We start from the raw sequence: 20,650 nt of genomic DNA on the forward strand, positions 1-20,650 counted from the left end.
CTAATGCATTGTATTGGCTTGATGAAGCAGTGCTGAATGTGTGTGCTTAGCACACACATTCAGCTCTACTTCATCGGGCTAATAGAATGCATTGGCCAATCAGCGCTGGCCAATGCATTCTATTAGCGTGAACTGAGTTTGCACAGGGGTTCTAGTGCACCCTCGGCTCTGCTACATCAGATTGCTACATCTGATGTAGCAGTGCCGAGTGTGCATCAGATGTGTAGTTGAGCAAAACTGACTCAGCACTGCTAAGTCTGCATTCGCATAGGAATGCATTGGCCAGCCTTCGGCCAATCAGCACTGGCTCTGCCGGAGGAGGCGGAGTCTAAGGTCGGACCTGAATGGAGACTGGTGTGGAGCTATCTTAGACTCCGCCTCCTCCAGCAGAGCCAGCGCTGATTGGTCGAGTTCCGTACTCTGGCCAATCAGCACTGGCCAATGCATTTCTATGGGGAAAAGTTAGCTTGCGAAAATCGCAAACTGACAGGGATTTCCATGAAATAAAGTGACTTTTATGCCCCCAGACATGCTTCCCCTGCTGTCCCAGTGTCATTCCAGGGTGTTGGTATCATTTCCTGGGGTGTCATAGTGGACTTGGTGACCCTCCAGACACGAATTTGGGTTTCCCCCTTAACGAGTTTATGTTCCCCATAGACTATAATGGGGTTCGAAACCCATTCGAACACTCGAACAGTGAGCGGCTGTTCGAATCGAATTTCGAACCTCGAACATTTTAGTGTTCGCTCATCTCTAGTCTTGATCAGTTGGCAATGGATATGACCATGAATGCAGGAGGTTTCTATGGTCTAATTTCCTTTATGTGGGCAGGTTCAATAGATGGATGAGAAGACACTATAAAGTACAGATGATCCTTTGTGAATACATTCCTGGTTTTCACTTCCATATGTACATCCAATGGCGTGTTTTTTGGCACATTGGCACAGTTATCCCAGTGAAACAGATTCATTTCATAAGCCACTAGAATTGATGAAAAAGCTTCGGTTTAACATATACTCAAAACTATTTTTAAGCAAAACTGTTATGAAAAGAGATGGTGGAGAGCGGTATTATTCATTAAATGGTAAATACTTTCAATGTTATGAAGGAGTCTTTCTAGCCGCCATGATGTGAACTACAGAAGACAGATATAATGCCAGTTATCACAACATTGTACACAATTAGCCGGGGCTGTATAGCAGAAAAGAACAAGTTATCAGCTCATTCTTGTTCTACCTAAAATATCACCTTTCTATTTTTTCAGAAGTATGTATGAAGACAAAGAAAGGGTGCCAGCGCTGCGCATTCTGGCAGCTGTGTCAAATTTAAGAAGCTTGTTAATTTTCTTCCATTTGACACAGTTCGTTAGCCAGGAGGCTTACTGCAACGCAGACCAAGCCGAGATTTTTATGTGCTAAAAATAAGTAGCGCAATATTGAATAAAGGCTATGTAGATATAAAATGTATTCCATTCTGCTCATGAACTGGCAAATTTATTAGAACCCAAATGAACTGTCTTTTATTGTTGCCATCTATTTACATAGTATTGTGTTCTATATACAGGAATTAATTGGAAAATATGCAAAAACACAAAATGGAAATTATCTGACTTATTACAATGGATGAAGATAGAATATTTTCTATGATGTTTTATGAATAACTACACACCATAAGATTAAGCAGCATGGAAGGGTTCCCTTTTAACATAGAAACTATAGGTTGTATAGTATTTCTCTTGAGAAATATACATTTGGATACTCACTTCATTTCCTGGTACGTTTCTACTTAGATACATCTGGAGACTTTTATGTATCTTTTATGACTTTGTTTTCATATCTAATTTTTTTATGGATACTTTGGGGGAATTTACTAACCCCAATACAGTTTAAGGCTCCGTTCCCACGGAGTAACGTGCCGCGCATTCAGACATGTATACATGTGTCAGAGTGTGAGCGCTCAAAACAGATCCCATTCACTTCAATGTGTTCCGACTCACACGCGCTACACATTGAAATTAATGGGTTAAAAAGCCTCCCATTGATTTCAATGTGTAGTGCCCGTAAGCCGCACATATTGAAGTGAATGGGATCTGCTTTGAGCGCTCACACTCTGACATGTGTACACTTTACTCTGTGGGAATGGAGCCTAAATGCGGCATATCTTTAATTCACAGCATCTTTCTGCACCAAGGTTGTCCACATGTCTCAGTTATCACTTTTTATGAATATGGATGGAGCGAGGAGGAGACTAAGATGAGGTGGGGCAGGGATGCCTAAGCACAACAAATTTACTGTTGCGAGTTCCTGCAGTTTTGCTTGGTCTTGCCAACAGTGGCGGATCCAGGGTTTGCGGGGCCCTCGGCAATTGACTTTGGCGGGGCCCTACTTACTGGGGGGTCTCGCACTTCTAACCTGTACTTCCCAACTCTTGAAGACTAGAAAGAGGGAACAAAACGTGCGGCCCCGCCCTCTTTTGTGTTGACTCCACCCACTCATTCAATTTTCATGTGATTCCACACAGTATAATCCTCCTACAGTCACCCGTAAATTATATCTCCCCCCATTTTCATATACACCCTTCATCTACCCCTAGTTTCATGTCCCCCCTCTATCTCTGTCCCCAGTTTCATGCCATTCTCCCCCTTTATCTGCCCACAGTTTCATTTCCCCCCCGTCTCTGCCCCAGTGTCATGCCGTTCTCCCCCTTCATCTGCCCCAATGTCATGCCATTCCCCCCCCTTCATCTGCCCCAGTGTCATGCCATCCCCCCTTCATCTGCTTCAGTGTCATGCCGTTCCCCCCCTTCATCTGCCCCAGTGTCATGCCGTTCTCCCTCCTTCATCTGCCCCAATGTCATGCCATTCTCCCCCCTTCATCTGCCCCAGTGTCATGCTGTTCTCTCCCCCTTCATTTGCCCCAATGTCATGCTGTTCTCCCCCCTTCATCTGCCCCAGTGCCATGCTGTTCTCCCCCTCCATCTGCCCCAGTGTCATGCTGTTCTCCCCCCTTCATCTGCCCCAGTGTCATGCCATTCTCCCCCCTTCATCTGCCCCAGTGTCATGCCATTCTCCCCCCTTCATCTGCCCCAGTGTCATGCTGTTCTCCCTCCCTCCATCTGCCCCAGTGTCATGCTGTTCTCCCCTCCTCCATCTGCCCCAGTGTCATGCTGTTCTCTCCCCCTCTATCTGTCCCAGTGCCATGCCATTCTCCTCCTCCATCTGCCCCAGTGTCATGCTGTTTTTGCCCCCCTCCATCTGCCCCAGTGTCATGCCGTTCTCCCCCCTCCATCTGCCCCAGTGTCATGCCGTTCTCCCCCTCCATCTGCCCCAGTGTCATGCCGTTCTCCCCCCCTTCATCTGCCCCAGTGTCATGCCGTTCTCCCCCCCTCCATCTGCCCCAGTGTCATGCCGTTCTCCCCCTCCATCTGCCCCAGTGTCATGCTGTTCTCCCCCCCTCCATCTGCCCCAGTGTCATGCTGTTCTCCCCCCCTCCATCTGCCCCAGTGTCATGCTGTTCTCCCCCCTCCATATGCCCCAGTGTCATGCTGTTCTCCCCCCTTCATCTGCCCCAGTGCCATGCCGTTCTCCCCCCTCCATCTGCCCCAGTGTCATGCTGTTCTCTCCCCCTCTATCTGTCCCAGTGCCATGCCGTTCTCCCCCCTCCATCTGCCCCAGTTTCATGCCATTCTCCCCCTTCATCTGCCCCAGTGTCATGCCGTTCTCCCCCTCCATCTGCCCCAGTGTCATGCTGTTCTCTCCCCCTCTATCTGTCCCAGTGCCATGCCGTTCTCCCCCCTCCATCTGCCCCAGTTTCATGCCATTCTCCCCCTTCATCTGCCCCAGTGTCATGCCGTTCTCCCCCCTCCATCTGCCCCAGTGTCATGCTGTTCTCCCCCCTCCATCTGCCCCAGTGTCATGCTGTTCTCCCCCCTCCATCTGCCCCACTGTCATGCCGTTCTCCCCCCTCCATCTGCCCCAGTGTCATGCTGTTCTCCGCCCTCCATCTGCCCCAGTGTCATGCTGTTCTTTCCCCCTCCATCTGCCCCAGTGTCATGCCGTTCTCCCCCTTCCATCTGCCCCAGTGTCATCATGTTCTCACACACACACACACACTCACCATTCCTCGTTCCCCCGCAGCTCTCTCCCTCATACACATATTGTAGCCGCGATGTGATGACGTCATCACATCGCGGCTACAAATGCCGGAGCTCAGCGTTAAAGCAGGAGCTGAGGTGTGACAGCTCCTGCTTTAAACGCCTATGCATTCAGCTCATCAGCGTCCTTTAACGCTGAGCTCAGTTGGAATCGGGACATGCCGACCGGGACCATTTTGTTAGGTCCCGGCCGCGCCGCGGGGCCCCGCTAAGCGCGGGGCCCCAGGCGGTTGCCCGGCTCGCACGGCCCTGGATCCACCCCTGCTTGCCAAAATATGCAAGGCCTTTCCTGAAAGACACTTCATCTCAATAAATGGATAAAAATCAGTTCATGGTCATGTGATGAACACACAGGTGGAAGCGGATGTCCCATTGTCACAGTCACTGGCCTAAGAATAACAATATGTAACATTGTGATTAGACCTTCCCAAACCTGTATTTTTTTAACCCCAACTTTATTATCTGTTACCTATTACCCAATGTCCTAGTCTGGAGGAGGGAGTGTCTTCAGGCTGAATCACAAGGCGAAACAGCCTGAAGAATGAGCATCTCGCTTCTTTTTCCGGGAGCCAGAACAAACCGGCTCCCGGAAAAAAGACTTGAGCGGCTCCCATTGATTTCAGATACGGTCAGTGTTTGATCAATGATTTTCATTCAGTGTGCCAAAACTAGGAGTGAGTTAAAAACACTGAACAGGTACAAATATTTCTATTATACCTGATCTCTGTGATTATACCTGATCACTGACCAAACATTGCCGTGTGAAAGCAGCCTGAGGCCAGGTTCACACGGAGTATTCTGGCTCGTTATTTGGTACATAGACGCTGCGGGAGGATTTGCGGGCCGTATACGCTCCCATTGTTTTCAATGGGAGCCGGTACCGTACACGCGGCGCTATTTTGCGGCCGCCGCAAAATCACGGCTGCAAAATAGCGCCGTCTGTACGGTACCGGCTCCCATTGAAAACAATGGGAGCGTATACGGCCCGCAAATCCTCCCGCGGCGTCTACGTACCAAATGTCGAGCCACAATACTCCGTGTGAACCCGGCCTTATTATGCTAGATCTGTATAGAGACATAACTATGTTCTTGTCATGAGCATCTATGCATATTTTGACACATCCCATAATTGTATTTGCCTTGACAGCAGATACCAGGTACTGGTCACTAAAGGTAAGCTAGCAGAATATGCTAGCAGAAAAAGGAACCCATTGAAGTCAATGGGAGGCTTTTTTTTCAGCGCTGAAATTCCACACCAAATTCCTCACCATTTTGCTCTGTGTGAATACACCCTTAGGCTAGCTGCACACGACAGAATTTTACCCATGAAACTCGTTCTGTGTGTTAGGGTAGGTTCACACCTGCGCCCGGTCTCCGCTTTGTGGGTTTCCGTCTTCTGCTGACAGGAGACGGAAACCCGGCATTCAGTGTCCACCGGTGAGCGCCCGTGAGCGTCTTCTGGTCTACGTGGAAAAAACGCTTTTTTTAACCGGACACAAAGTACTGCATGTCCGACTTTGTGCCTAGTTAAAAAAAAAATGGTTTCGCCGCGGTGAGCGGAAGATGCTCATGGGCACTCACAGGCGGAAACTTTGCAAACCCATTCAAATGAACAGGTTTGAAAACTGACTGACGGTTTCTGTCTCCTGTCCAGTTTCTGGGGCAGAAGACGGAAACTTGAAAGTGGAGAACGGGCACAGGTGTGAACCCGCCCTTAGCCAGATTTACCGACTTTAAATTCATGCTGAGAGCAGGACTCCTAGCATCCTAGTTATCTTTGATAGTGGGAGTGCAAAAAAGCAAACGAAGTAGACAAAGAAATATTGGATAATGGATATCTCATGGACATCTGAACCTCCTCTGGGTGTTGTCATTGGTTTTGAACTTAAAAATATAAAATATATATTCATCTGTTTTATTTTAGAAAACTGTCAGTTAAAAACAGATGCAAAACTGTCATTAAAAATGGAGAAACTGAATGGAACACATGCAAAATAGGGTTGAGCCGATCTTGAGATTTCAGGATCGTTTTTAAAATCCGATTTTCGATCATTTTCCAAAACTAGGAGTGAGTGCTTGCTCAGTATTGTAAGCAGCCATTTTCTCATGGCCTGTGGGCATGCGCAGTCTGCGCTGCCCAAGGCCCAAGGCCTAGAAGTTACAAGCTACCGCCGGAAGAAAAGGCTGAAGATGATGCTGAAGATGGAGGCGGCGCTGGAGAGAGATCTCTCGCAGCATTGGGGACGCCAATTGTAGGCAATTGTAGGCAAACGGCAGTGCGGAGAAGACGACGAAAGGTAGTAGACGAATATCCTTTCTTAAGGCTATTCCAATGTGATAGCTAGAAGAAATTGTGTCTGAATGATAGGATCCCTTTAATGGATGTTAAATGCTTCAAGGAAATCACTGTCGTATGTATAAGGCCTTAGGCTTTATTTACACAGAAATGCTATGTTTTCTAAAACTAAGAAAGTCTATAGGTTTATTCACATGTCCGTTTTTTGTGACATGCCGTTCTTCATCTATGTGTGAATAGGTCCATATATTAATGGGTTTTATCATGGCTGTGTGACATAAGTATAAAGCCCTTCAATAGGCTTGAACAGATCGACCTGGTTGTTTTTCAAGGACATAAGGTCTGTGAAAAATGGCATTGTCATGTGAATAAGTCCTCACATGTTACTATATAGGCTAGACTGATACTGGTAGTAGTGTATACTTGATCAGGGGATGCGTTGGAGTAAAATGCAAGAAATTTAATAAAGCAAAAGAAAAAAAGATTGTCATTTTCTGATAATCCTACTAATATTAACAGGGTCGGACTGGGGTGGCTAGGGCCCACCAGTGGGATTATTTCCAGGGGCCCACCCTACTGCCATATGTAATATCGCCCGTCCAGTTTTTGCCATTATACACGTTTAAAGTGCATTTTCACGCACAATACAGTGTGCAAAACAGCTATGGCTACACTACTACTTCTGTCATGCAACCAAAGATCGCAGTGTCCCTTTGGGACTCTTTCACATTAGTGAATGGAGTCGCATTGGGTCCCTCAGGTTGCAATGTGACTCCATTCACTAACATGAGTGAAAGAATCACAGGGCGACACATCTTTGGTTGTATGACAAAAGTTATAGTGTAGCCATAGCCTTATGCTAGGTCCACAACAGCGGCAAGCTCTCCGTCATACAGGTCCACAATGGGACCAGAATGACGGAGAGGTGGATTATCAAAATGGCGGTTACACACAGACAGTGGCAGACCTCATTAACATAATGAGGTCCGCCAGGTGTCAGCCATTTTCAGGCATTGTCAGGCAGATAAGGGTATGTTCACACATCAGTATGCCATCTGTCCGTTTGAATTCAGTTTGACACTTCAAAACGGACTGAGGCACATACTGACACCTTTTTATGCTGATAGCAAACGCTCTCCGACCCCTAGAGGACAGATAAGGGGATTAAAAGTAGCAATTGTAAACAGTATAGAGATCAGTATGTGCATCAGTCCGTTTTGAAGTGTCAAACTGAAATCAAACGGACGGATGGCATACTGATGTGTGAACATATCCTAAGTCCTCAGCGTTTCTGAAACTTGGATATTGTTATGCTGGAGCTCTAGAAAAGGGCACCAGCATAACAATAGAGTGGGACATCATCTATGGGGTGGGTGGACTACAACTCTCAACAGTTCCAGGGCATCTGGAGCTGCTGGGAGTTGTAGTAATTGAAAGATTTGGGGGCATCTTTCGATTGTCCACCTCAGACAGTGGGGGGATTGGGGGTGCTAGCAGTACCATTACAATAAATCACAACATTACAATAAATACAATGCAGTAATATTTTGTGCAGTAATGCTCACAGGAGACGTCTTCCCACATTTCCCGTCTCTTCACTTTGGACCGCCATGACCACTTCTTCCAGCTGTGACTTGACTCTGTAAAGTTTGAAACACAGACATCTTTGACTCCTCACTGCTCCACACATCCAACCCATATATATATATATATATATATATATATATATATATATATATATATATCACAGCAGCCCCTGCAGCCTATATTATGCCCCACAGTGGCACAATAGACTGTGGGGCATAATAGAGGTTGCAGGGGGGCCACTGTAGGGCATAATAGAGGTTACAGGGGCCACAGTGGACCCTTCAAGCTCTATTATGCCCCACAGTTGCACACCCATGAACTATTATCATACTCAGGGGTCTTTTCAGACCCTGAGTATAATAATCGGAGCCCCAGGGGAGGTGAGAGAACATAATAAACACTGTTACTCACCTCTCCGGGATCCGGTGTTACTCCTAGCTGGCTTCGGGGCTATATGGTAATATGTCAGACGTCATGTGGTCTGGGATATTACCATATAGGCCCAAAGCCTGTGCTAGCAGTAACATATAGGCCCAAAGTCTGTGGCCGATCAGGCCCCTAACCACCCGATCCACTCCATTGATGATCGGGCCCCTGCTTATGCTAAAATGATTAGCTGTATAGTCGGGGCCCGGGGGCCCGCCGGGGGATCCCCCGGTGCTCCGGCGGGCCAGTCCGACCCTGAATATTAAAGTTTGTGGGTTTGGATGTTTGGATGTTTGTTCCTCAATCATGCAAAAATGGCTGAACAGACTTGCATGAAATTTGCCACATACATAGATAAGAACCCCGATTAAAACATAGGCTACTTTTTATCCTGGTAAATTACATTACTACACAACCGCAGTGAAGGATTGTAGGGTCACACAACACTAAAGGACCTGTGATGACATCATCACAGGTCCTTGAGCCATTCTAGGATAGGATCATGTTAGGCAGTGGGCGGAGCTACATGCTATTTTCTGGGCGGAGCTATATAGTATGAAGCTGGACAGTGTGAAAGCTGATGAAAATGGAGTCTCATGGAAGATCAGGAGATTACAAAATATGGAGGATGTGTGTGGGCAAGAGGAATATATCAGGTTTAGAGTTTCAGTGAGTACAACGGGGAATGTGTTGTTGTGCCTCTGATGGGGGAAGGGAGAGAACTTTGGCACATTTCAGCAACATCCGTTCAGCCCTTTGTAACACAGAAGCTGCTCAGACAGTCACATAACAAAACCCCTGTAATCACAATTGTCCCATGTAGCAGAGCTTACGCGGTGCTGTAGCACTCCTCTGTAGGCTCTCCATATACAAACATGTACATACAGCTGGGTATCCTACACATATGCAGCAGCGTAGCAGAGCCAAGACGCTAGAGCAGGCTGATCGAACTTTGGCACATTTCAGCAACATCCATTCAGCCCTTTGTAACACAGAAGCAGCTCACACACTGACATAAGAACACCCCTATAATCCAAATGGCCAGATGTAGCAGAGCTTAAGCAGCGCTGTAGCACAACTCAGTACGCTCTCCATATGCAGAGATGTACATACAACTGAGTATTCTGCGCATATGCTGCGATGTAGCAGGGCCGAGACGCGGGAGCAGGTGGATCATCCACAACAGCAATTAGCTAAATATAAGTGGCTCAGCATCAACACCAACTTGCAGAAGAATTTGTGGGCATATGCTAGTAAGAGAAATAAATCAGTCTTACAGCTTTGACACCTTGTAATAGGGAACTGAAACATACAATGTTACAAGGCAAGCTTTGGACATCACTTTCTGTTTAAAGCGCTGCGGTAAGAACCACGATGCGTGTCCACTGCTGTTTTTCCTGCAGCGCTTTATTGCTGCAGGTTGCCCCGTGGGGCCTTAGCCTAAAACTGGCTTTGCTGGTGCAAAAACACTTCCTAGATTGTAGTGTAAGATTCATATACCAATGTAAACCAATGTAAACCCCTGAATACACATTTAGCATATACTCTACAATATACAAAGTATTTGAGTAGATTGTTATCCTTTAACATATATTCCATATAAGAATATAAGATTACTATTAGAAAAAAGTGAAAAGTCCCATTACATTCCTACTTTCATAGAAATACTTAATTCAGCAGCTCTATGGGTTGTATTTTTATTGGCCACCGATCAATATTTTTGGTCTTAAAATGTCCTTAAGTGGAGTAACAGGCCATGCAATATACATAGGTAACCACACTGAAAGTTTTGTATATGCCTACATGAAAATTACACGTAGATGACAGGATATTAGTCAACTGAAAATTTAATCTGATCCTAAAGCAATGCAGATGGCAAAGCTAAAGTAATTAAAACAGAAAAGACAAAGTATGCTCAGTAACTGTGCACCGTATCTCCTCCATGCCAAATCTTTCAGCATTCAGGCAGAAAATTATTGCTACAACTCATTTTTCCTTTGGAATTGCAGTGTGGGTAATTAGTGTATCAGGAAGAGATATCATTGTTAAAACAACAACAGTGAGATCATTAAGCAAGAATCTAGTGAAAACTTTCTAGTACATTTATGCTGCTTGACTCTGAACAAACACATGACTTTACATATAGCAAACTTCTTCTTTAGGTTATAGTTGTAAAAATGTTGTAATTCTTTAGAAATTGTCTGCATTTACAAAGTCCATCACATACAACTGAACACATACAGTGGCTTGCAAAAGTATTCATACCCCCTGAACTTTTTCACAAACTTATATACTTATAAACTTGCAAAAGTATTCAGCCCCCTGTACTCTGATACCCTTAAATAAAATTCAGTGCTATCAATTACAATCAATCAATTACACCAGCTGTGTGTACTCTAGTCTCAGTATAAATACATCTGTTCTGTGAAGGCCTCAGTGGATTGTTAGCGAACACTAGTGAACAAACAGCATCATGAAGACCAAGGAACTTACCAGACAGGTCAGAGATAAAGTTGTGGAGAAGTTTAAAGCAAAGATAAGTTATAAAAACATATTCCAAACTTTGAGCATCCCAAGGAACACCATTTAATCCATCATCCAAAAATTTACCTTGGCATAGCCATCCACCAAACTAACAAATCGAGCAAGGAGAGCACTGGTCAAAGAAGCAGCCAAGAGGCTCATGGTCACTCTAGAGGAACTGCAGAACACAGCTCAAGCAGAAGACCTATGTGATAAGACAGGACAGATGACATCACTCACTGTTATCTACTGCTAATTGCAGTTTGCTGATAAAGTCTTGTCTATTTTCTCACTATGTAAACACACAGATAACACTGGCCCATTCTTGAAATAGATGCAGGTCCTGTGGATATGGCAATAAACGACAATGTGGGAATACCATGTTCAATACTGAAAGCCTGTGAGTCCTGCTTTCTCTGCCTACTCATTGCTGATTGACAGCTTTTACCCTCAGGAGTTTGTATCCAGGGAGACCTGTCAATCATAGTGCATAGACATAGTAAGCAGGACTCAGGTTTTCTTTATAAACCCTGGCAGTATTTATACAGATTGTTTCATAAAAATACTGAATCAGATCAATGAAAACCTCAGAGTTTAGCATTTCCTTCTCTATAATATGGTTCTGTCACATAGAGTAGAATGTGAGAGCCTTTTGATGAAGTCTACTATTGAGCGAAGAGCATGTAGAGTTATCAGTTTGAGTCTCCCTGCCTACATTTTCACATCAGTTAGGGTTTACTCTTGGTTTATGCAATATAGCAATCAGTTTAGAAGCACTAAAAGTATTAGTGAATATTTACCTATTTTGTTTGAAGATGAAATAATATAACATTTACTCAAATATGAATATCAATTAGATTATAGAAAACCTGTGACATGAAGGAAATATGTTTATATAAGTGGAATGACATTGCTAGAAGAGCAATTCCCCAGTGCTGCTGCTGAAATCTGGGATAAAGGAAACGACAAGACAGTGAGTCCTAATCTGAACCCGTCCCGTCTCTGCCTACTTGCCTCACTGCCCTAGGCAACAAGGGACAACTGGGCAGCAGTGCCTTCTTATGATATAAGGTATAATACAGAACGCAGACAAAGACAAGCAACAACAATTGGAGGTCAGCTAGCCAAGGTGTCGGAAACAGTCGAGCAGCGCAGTGAAGAATCAAAATCCAAGAGTTTATTCGCTACAAAAGCCAAAGGTCTGAAATGTAAATACAAGCAATAACAGTTAAGAGCCTGCACGCATAGAAAGGAATGGAATTTTCCGATGCTTTGCTTTGAAATCAAAGAATACATCAATTGCAATACACATTATGTGGTTTATGTTATCACATGCACTCCTACAAGGTATGGATTTGCATCCGTAGGATCATGTTCCATTATTGATTTATAGCTGGGTTTTGATATCTCATTAATTTGTATTTATTCATCATCATTAGCTAATTATATTTATAATAATTTAAATAATTTATTCAATGTGCATAAATTTGTATAATGTCATAGTATGATGTCAGTGCAGATTTAATGTAGTGCTTGTATTATTTTAAGCTTTCTATTATTATTTTTTCCTGTGTAGCAATTAGACTGTGTATAAGGGAATTGCAATAGGATCAATTCCCCAGTAGCTGCTGGAAACCCTGGCAAAGGGGCACAAGAGACAGTGAGCCCTGGTCTGAAACCCCCCACTGTCCCTTCCTACTTGCCGGTCCTATCCTAGGTAATAGGTGAGAACTGGACGACAAAGCCCTTCCTAAATACGTGACACACAAAATGCGAACAAGACAAACAACAACAAGGGAGGTCAGCTAGCCAGGGGTCAGTAACAGTCGAGCAATGCAGTGTCAAAATCGATATCCAAAAGAGTAGTCAATAGTGAAAGCCAGAAGTCAAGAATCAGAATACAGGAACAAACAGCAAGAGAAAACCCAGCACGCACAAGGCAATAGCAAGCACCAATATGAATGAGAGCCAAGAATAAATAGGGAGGAAGAACCCGCCCTGGAGTTAATAGGCGGATAGGCTGTCAATCACAAGGCAAGGCTAAACTTAACTATGAGAGCAGAGGGAAATGAAGGTGAAGGGAGACGGGTGTGGTGGGAAATCAATTACAGAGATTGCACAGTGTGAACACTGCTCAACAAAAAACACTAAGCAAAGAATCAAACTGGATACACCTCCTGCGCCGCAGTCGTAGCCGTATATTTGGCTAGTTGCCTTTTGTTACATGTGTGGCAATATCTCTGTTCCATGTTTTCAACTAGTTCGGGTGGTCCTTGCCTCAGCAAGCAATTTCTCTCAACACCTTCCAATGGTTCACTCATTTTGCGACCTCTGTAAGTGAGACATCACATCACTCTGAACTCCTATGCCTGATGAAGGGATTCATACCTGAAACGTTGCAGCATTCATGGATAACTGAATTGTACATTGTCTCCTATGATGTAGAGAGATAATTTTTGAAGTGCATCACATATCTTATTCCAAATACTGAATTAGAGTTTGGTTAGCTCCTACTGTTAGTTCCCAACACCCAATGGTGTTGTGCCAGCCGAATGCTTACAACCCTCTCTTTTTCTTCTGAGGTATTTAGTACACATCATGCCATGAGCATGGGAGTTTCACCTGAAACACATAAGCATTTTTTATACTGTCTTAACTCACATTGACATCAGCTGTATATGCCAATAAAATTCATCTGCTATTCAACGGAATGTTGGATCTTTGTAGTCGTGTTGGACTTTGGCGCTATCCTGAGTGTTGTTTCTGTGCATCTGTCAGCTGATAGCTGGTAAGCCTTTATCAGGTATGGTTTAATTACATTATTTCTTCAAAAGCTTATTTTGCAGGTAACCATTGGAGCAGATTCATGAAGACGGGCATCTCATTCACCAGTCTTAATAAAAGATTTGACAGGTATGCCTGATTTATTAAGAAGCCCTGGCAACTGGTTCCTAACGTAGACTTCAAGTATAACTCACTGCCAGGAGTTATAGTAAATATATTGGGTTTTTTATTCTTTAACTTTTTTAACCCATCTAATACAGTGATAGCATATTGCACCTTGCAATAATACGCCATATGCCTTTGTAAAGGTATGGGTGCAGGCAATTGATCCTGACAGAAAAAAAATTGGACTGTTCATTTACTTACTAATCTACATTGCACAAAGTTCTCCCTGCACCGAGGATATCCTGGCCCTCAGCTGGGCAGAAAACCACACAACCCTGGTCAAGTCCAGGCAGGTCCAGACAGGATCGGGGGCTGGCAACATTGGCCATAATAGAAACCTGCTCAGGGGAAGTGTGTAAAAATAGCAAAAACATATACTTCCATCTCCTGGTCATCTGGAGGTTCCTGGAATCATCTTCTGGCCTCTTCTTGACTGCAGCTCATCCCACATGATCACTGAGGCCCAATCACAAACCTTAGCGATGACCCCCCGCATGACATCAGTTGTAGGCCTGAAGAGGATGTCGGATACAGCCAAATGCTACAAGGTTGCCTAGGAGAGGTATGGCAAGGGGAGTAAAACTATTTGTTATCTTTAATCATCTCTAATGTATTTACTGTAAGATTAAGCCAATCGCCATAAACCAATCTCAAGGCTCAAATAGTTTACATATTAGTTAATATATATATATATATATATATATATATATATATATATATGTTTATTGTTTAATGCAATTAGAATCAAATATACAGTCTCCCTTTACAGCACTTAAAGGGGTTTTCCCATCTCAGCCTTTTCAGCCAGGCTGCCTGCAGTGTCTGCTTCTCACTTCCTGTATTTCTCCTCCCTCCCTCCTGCTGAATGGGACAAACAACACTTATGCAGGTCAGATAATATGCAGATTCTTGTACAGAGCAGGCTCAGTGTTATCTATGTGTTTACATAGAGAGATAACAGACCAGGCTTTATCAGCAAACTGCAATTATCTGAACAGATTGTCCTTCTGGCACTGAGTAAGCGACGCCATTTGTCCCTCCCAGGTCTGTGGTTATATAAATGCAGTGTAAACAATGGGGGGGGGGGGATAAATTCACATACCAGGCAAACAAAGCAGAATTTCTAAAACAATATATTTAGAAAAAGTCTTCAATTTACATAAACCACCATTATAGACAGGATCATTGAGATGGGACAACCCTTTTAAAGGGATTTCCAAGATTTTGAAGGATTTGTGCAAGATCAGGGAATGAGACAAGACAACTTATACTCACCTGGTAAATCCCCAGCCTTTGTAGTGCTGTGGCTCTGGTTCCAGCACTGACCAGCTATTTATGGTTACTTGTGATGAAGTCATGTACGACTGCTGCCGCTGATCACTGGCCAGATATCTTGTGCCATACATGCAAACATAAGTCAGTGTCTAGATGTAGTGAACACATGTACACCATATCATTCCTGTGGAGAAGACTGGTGGGAATGACTGGAGGAGTTACGAGAGAAACCACTAGGGGGAATTACTAGAGATGAGCGAGTAGTACTCGATCAAGTAGGTATTCGATCGAATACTACGGTATTCGAAATACTTGTACTCGATCGAGTACGCTATTCGAATGTAAAAGTTCGATGCAGAACCAGCGTTGATTGGCCGAGTGCTATACAGTCAGCCAATCAACGCTGGTTCTTCTCCTACCTTTAGAAGTCTCCGTGCAGCTTCCCCACGGTGTCTTCCGGCTCTTCATTCACACTGCCAGGCATTGGGCCTGGACAGAGCCGACTGTGCATGTCCGCTTGTAGTGTGGGCATGCGCAGTGGGTTCTGCCGAGGCCCGATGCCTGGCAGAGTGAATTCAGAGCCGGAAGATGCCGCGGGGACACTGCAAGGAGAAGACTTCTCGGAGGATCCAACCTGACCCTCACTCGTGGACTTGGTAAGTATAATTTGATTGAACGTTGCCTACCCCTGAAACGAGCATTTTCCCCCCATAGACTATAATAGGGTTCGATATTTGATTCGAGTAGTTGAATATTAAGGGTATACTCGAAACAAATATCGAACCTCGAATATTTTACTGTTCGCTCATCTCTAGGAATTACCAGAGGAGTAATAGTTATTCTCAGATTTTTTTGGACTCCCTGCTCATTTCTTTCTTTTTTACAATACTGTAACCCCTTTAAGGGCAACTATCAACATTTCACACCACTGACACAATAAAATATGGACAGGCTCCCTCACTACAATGAATCTTGTGTTACTCTGAAACACTTTGCCATGTCAGAGAAAACAGAGTTTTGAAAAGAGTAGATACTGGATAGAAAGGGTTAAGTACGTAGTTCTAACAAATGCAATAAATAAATGATATAGCTGGGTAACTTCTACATATATAATACAAAGCTGATTTTATGCATAAGTGATTACAAGAGCCACCATGAGCTGGCAGTAGAAAATAATTTAACCAATACATATCCAACAGAGAATTCTGAAGGAAGTTTCAGGTCCGTCTTTTCTCCTGAACCCCTCTAACACACCATGTAAATCATGTGGGCCCCATTGCTCTGCTTGGGCTCAGAGCCAACAGGCTGATCGCATAAAATATTATTTGTGTTTAAAAATTCCAGTAATTGACATGCACCAGCTTTTTCCAAGAACTTTGCCAAGACCTGTAAAACTGAGACCTGCTTAGCTCTACCCACAGCACCCTAAGAGAGACCTGTTTAAAGGAGCAGTTTACGTTAACAAGTGAGAGAAGCGTTCTGTGACCCCTCTATCTCAAAGTGAATGTTTATTTTAAATATATCTTTAGAATTCATATTGGGTATATTTTATACAGTGCAAATAAACTTCACTCTGAAAGTATGTTAAGGGTTTCTCTCTGTTGGCTCATTAGTTTCAATCCCACTTTCCAGATGCAATTCTTCTCTATTTGTTATAGCTAAAACCCAGACCTGCTACAAACCTACAAATGTATGAACATAACAAATTCAGTTGTAATAATTAACCTTTAATTGTCGCACACCACTTTCAATATTAAGCTGCATTCAAAGCAAACCAAATTGTTGCTTTCATCTATAAATTTCGCACAGGTCGGTATGCAAAGAGTCAGGTTGTCTAACACGCAAAAACGTAAATGGTATATGGTGCTACGGGAGAATCAAGGAGTGGACTAAAATATCCATCATTACATTTGGATATGAACACATTTGGAAACATAGGCGAATTTACATTAAGAACTCACTTGGAAGTATTGTACTTTAGGGTTTTACACTTTAGGCTAAGGCTGCAAGAAGCAGCTAAAAAATTGCAGAAAAATTACAATGAAAATATTGTCTGATATTATCTAAAAAAAATTTCTGCTATTAAATATACAGGGATAATGCTTGATATAATACGTGATTCCACATCTGTAATTAATAGAGATGAGCGAACAGTAAAATATTCGATATTCGATATTCATTTTGAATAGCCCCTCAATATTCTACTATTCAAATGAATATCGAATCCCATTATAGTCTATGGGAAAAAAAAAGTTAGTTTCAGGGGAAACCCAAATTCGACTCAGGAGGGTCACCAAGTCCACTATGACACCTCAGCAAATGACACCTCTGGAATGCAACTGGGACATGAGGGGAAGCATGTCTGGGGGCATCTAACACACCCAAGTCACAGTATTACCCCAATATCACAGCCTATCAACAACACACTTTCCACACTCAATAGAACCTCTATGGAAAGTTAAAAAATACCTGGACACAATCTTTTCTCCCCAATTGTATGGACAGAAACCCAAATTTTAAGCTAAAAAAACATTAGCATGTGCTCATCACAATCCCTAACTTGATAGCTGCGTTAAGCAGGGTACCACACTGAACAGGACCAAGCACCAGGGACAGGTGTTACAATGGCTATCGGATAATGCTTACAGCTCCTTATCCACCAGCCAGTCAGCCACTACCTCAAGTCCTCTTCCTTGCCAAGGGTCTGGTCCTCCTTCCTCCCAACATGCTCAGCACAGTCATCCCACATTTCCCCCCTCCCAGGAAATGTTTTCAGGTCCTTTAACTGTCCCTCACTCTGTCCAACCACTTCACCAATCCCAGGAACTACCAGATGACTTTGTGTGTCCTGATGCCCAAACACTGGAGCATCCGCCATCTCCGGGTGATTTAGTTGTTGTGGACCAGCAACTTGTCCTCAGTGATGCCAGTGCTGGTGTTGCAGTCCAGACCACCAGCCAGGTCACCTCCACATCTGCCTCTGACATTTTGGGGAGTTCACCCTCATCCTCCCCTTTTCGTGCCACTGCTCCTTTTGCCTGCACCATCATGCGCCTCTTCCCAGCAACTCTCCATCTTCCAGGCCTTTCATCGCCAGCATAAGTACAGCGCAACCCACCCACATGCCCAAGCCTTCAACAGCCTCATCTTAAAACTGCTGGCCCAGGAGATGTTGCCGTTTAGTCTTGTGGAGACTCGGGCCTTCAGTGACCTGCTGGCAACTGCGGCACCTCACTATGCCATCCCTACTTCTCCCGGTGTGCCGTCCACACCTTGCACCAGCATGTATCCCGTAATATCAGGCAGGCCCTAAGTTGCACAAAGTTCCACTTGCCCACCGACCCATTGCAGGTCCCTATACAGTAATGGCCTCCCCTATGAAACAAGTTACAGGCCCCCATACAGTACATGCTCCTGTTACATGCCCCCACACAATATAGTGCCCTCCATAAAGGCACCTACATTTTTTTCACTATTCTGTTTTGCAACTGCTAGCTGTACTCACTGTGTTTTTCTCTTTTTACTATCTTGGCAGTTCTTTCTATCTTATATGCTGACATGACACCATCACTATGACCTCTCTGCCACCCACTCATTATTAGCTTAGAGGCTGCCAGGTGAGGATGCCAAAAGCCCACCTAATACGTAATAAAGTCTTATGCCTATCACCACCATACCTACGCATGGGGACATGCAAAAGGGAGGGTCCCTGCATAACCACCGCGCACCTCTAACCTGTTGAATTAACCTCGCAGATCCTTCTCTAGAGGCTATTAATGAATTGTTTATATTTCATTCTACAGCTCTGAACTTCAAAAATTTCGCTTTTGAGTTATAATCTGTAGAAATCAAATAGATTGCACTTCCGTGCAGCAATCTTTGATGCAGAAGTGTCTCCTTGTTTTTATGGCGATGAGGCATGCAATGGGTGTGTGGGAATCGGGGGAAAATTATTATTGGCCAAACAAGCATGGACAGTACTATATATACTGGGTAAGCTTCTCTTGGTATACACAACAGGGACAGAGCAAGCGTTTTGTGCGCAAAACGGCCGTCACCCTGTACTCCTGGCATACCTTTCCTAAAAGATTGCTGTTTTTGTCCTCAATTACAATAAAGTGGAACTTTTATATCTACATATATCTATGAGAGCCCTCTTTCTTAACTTTGGATATTAGATATAGAAAAGTGCATTGGCCCTCTCAACTGAAGAATACCGTATGTCTGGTCACCTCTCCATCTTCTTGACAGGATAAAATTGCCTGATTGACTGACTGAGGTAATCCGTGTTAGCACCACCTATAAACAGTGACTACCCTGTTTCCCCAAAAATAAGACATGTTCTTATAATTAATTATCTAACGAAATATATGACCTTTCTTATTTTCGGGGGATGTTTTATGCAGCGGCTGGAGCGGGGAACAATCGGCAAACAAAGCGGGGAACAATTAGCGGAGTGCCGGCATGACTGCCGGTTGTATGTGATACAGAAGGTGAAGAGGGGGGGGTGTCTTATTTTCGGGGAAACAGGGTAGTAACTGGAAATGGTTGGGCCCCAGAGTAAATATCTGAAAGATAAATTAATCAGTCAAAAAGCAGAACCATCTAAGAGTGGTCAGGGGGTGTATCAGATAATGCTCTTGGGGTCCACCTTGTGGGCTAGGGAGCAGTTATCCCTAATTATACCCTATATCCAGGTCCAATACTCCTGCTCTAACCTGGAAAGTCCCCAAAAACAGTTTTTATATAGTTCCCTTTGAAATCTCCATCCCAACACGTATGTGTCTCCAGTGACTATTTATCCAAAAACACAATGTTGGGAATCACAGTGCAAAATAAATAGGAGCTGACAAAGCTTAAAGGTGATTCCAGCTAACCTGTCAATAGAAAAAGGAGACAGACAAAGCTCAATTAAACTCACCAATATACAGAGAAACATTCATGTAAACAAAGGCAGAAAGATTTTGGGCTCAACCCCGTTGTGCAGGGAAGCCGAAGTAGGTTGAGCAGTAACTCAGACCTGAGTGCCGCCATGCACAGCACTCAGTATAAGGACTCGGAAAGCCACACCCCCAGTCCATATGGAATTCCCGTAAAAAATCACATAATGCAGTAAAGGAGAACAAGAAATAATTATTATTAATCACACACAGTGAGGGCCAAAGCAATTGTTCATATTCTAATCAATACCTGAATAGGTCACTAATCAAGTAAATAAATGTAGAAAATATGCATTCTATCATATGTACTATATTTAATATCTCTTCCCTGACAGATATGATGAGTGTCTGGGAAATCAGTCTTAGGGTGCATGCACACTACGTAACGCCGGGCGTGTATGAGAGCCGTACACGCCGGCGTTACAGCAGGGCTGCCGAGCACTTCCCATTCACTTCAATGGGAGCGCTCGTAAACGCCGCTGTTACGAGCGCTCCCATTGAA

Source organism: Leptodactylus fuscus, chromosome 2 (genome assembly GCF_031893055.1).
Source record: "Leptodactylus fuscus isolate aLepFus1 chromosome 2, aLepFus1.hap2, whole genome shotgun sequence".
NCBI lineage: Eukaryota > Metazoa > Chordata > Amphibia > Anura > Leptodactylidae > Leptodactylus > Leptodactylus fuscus.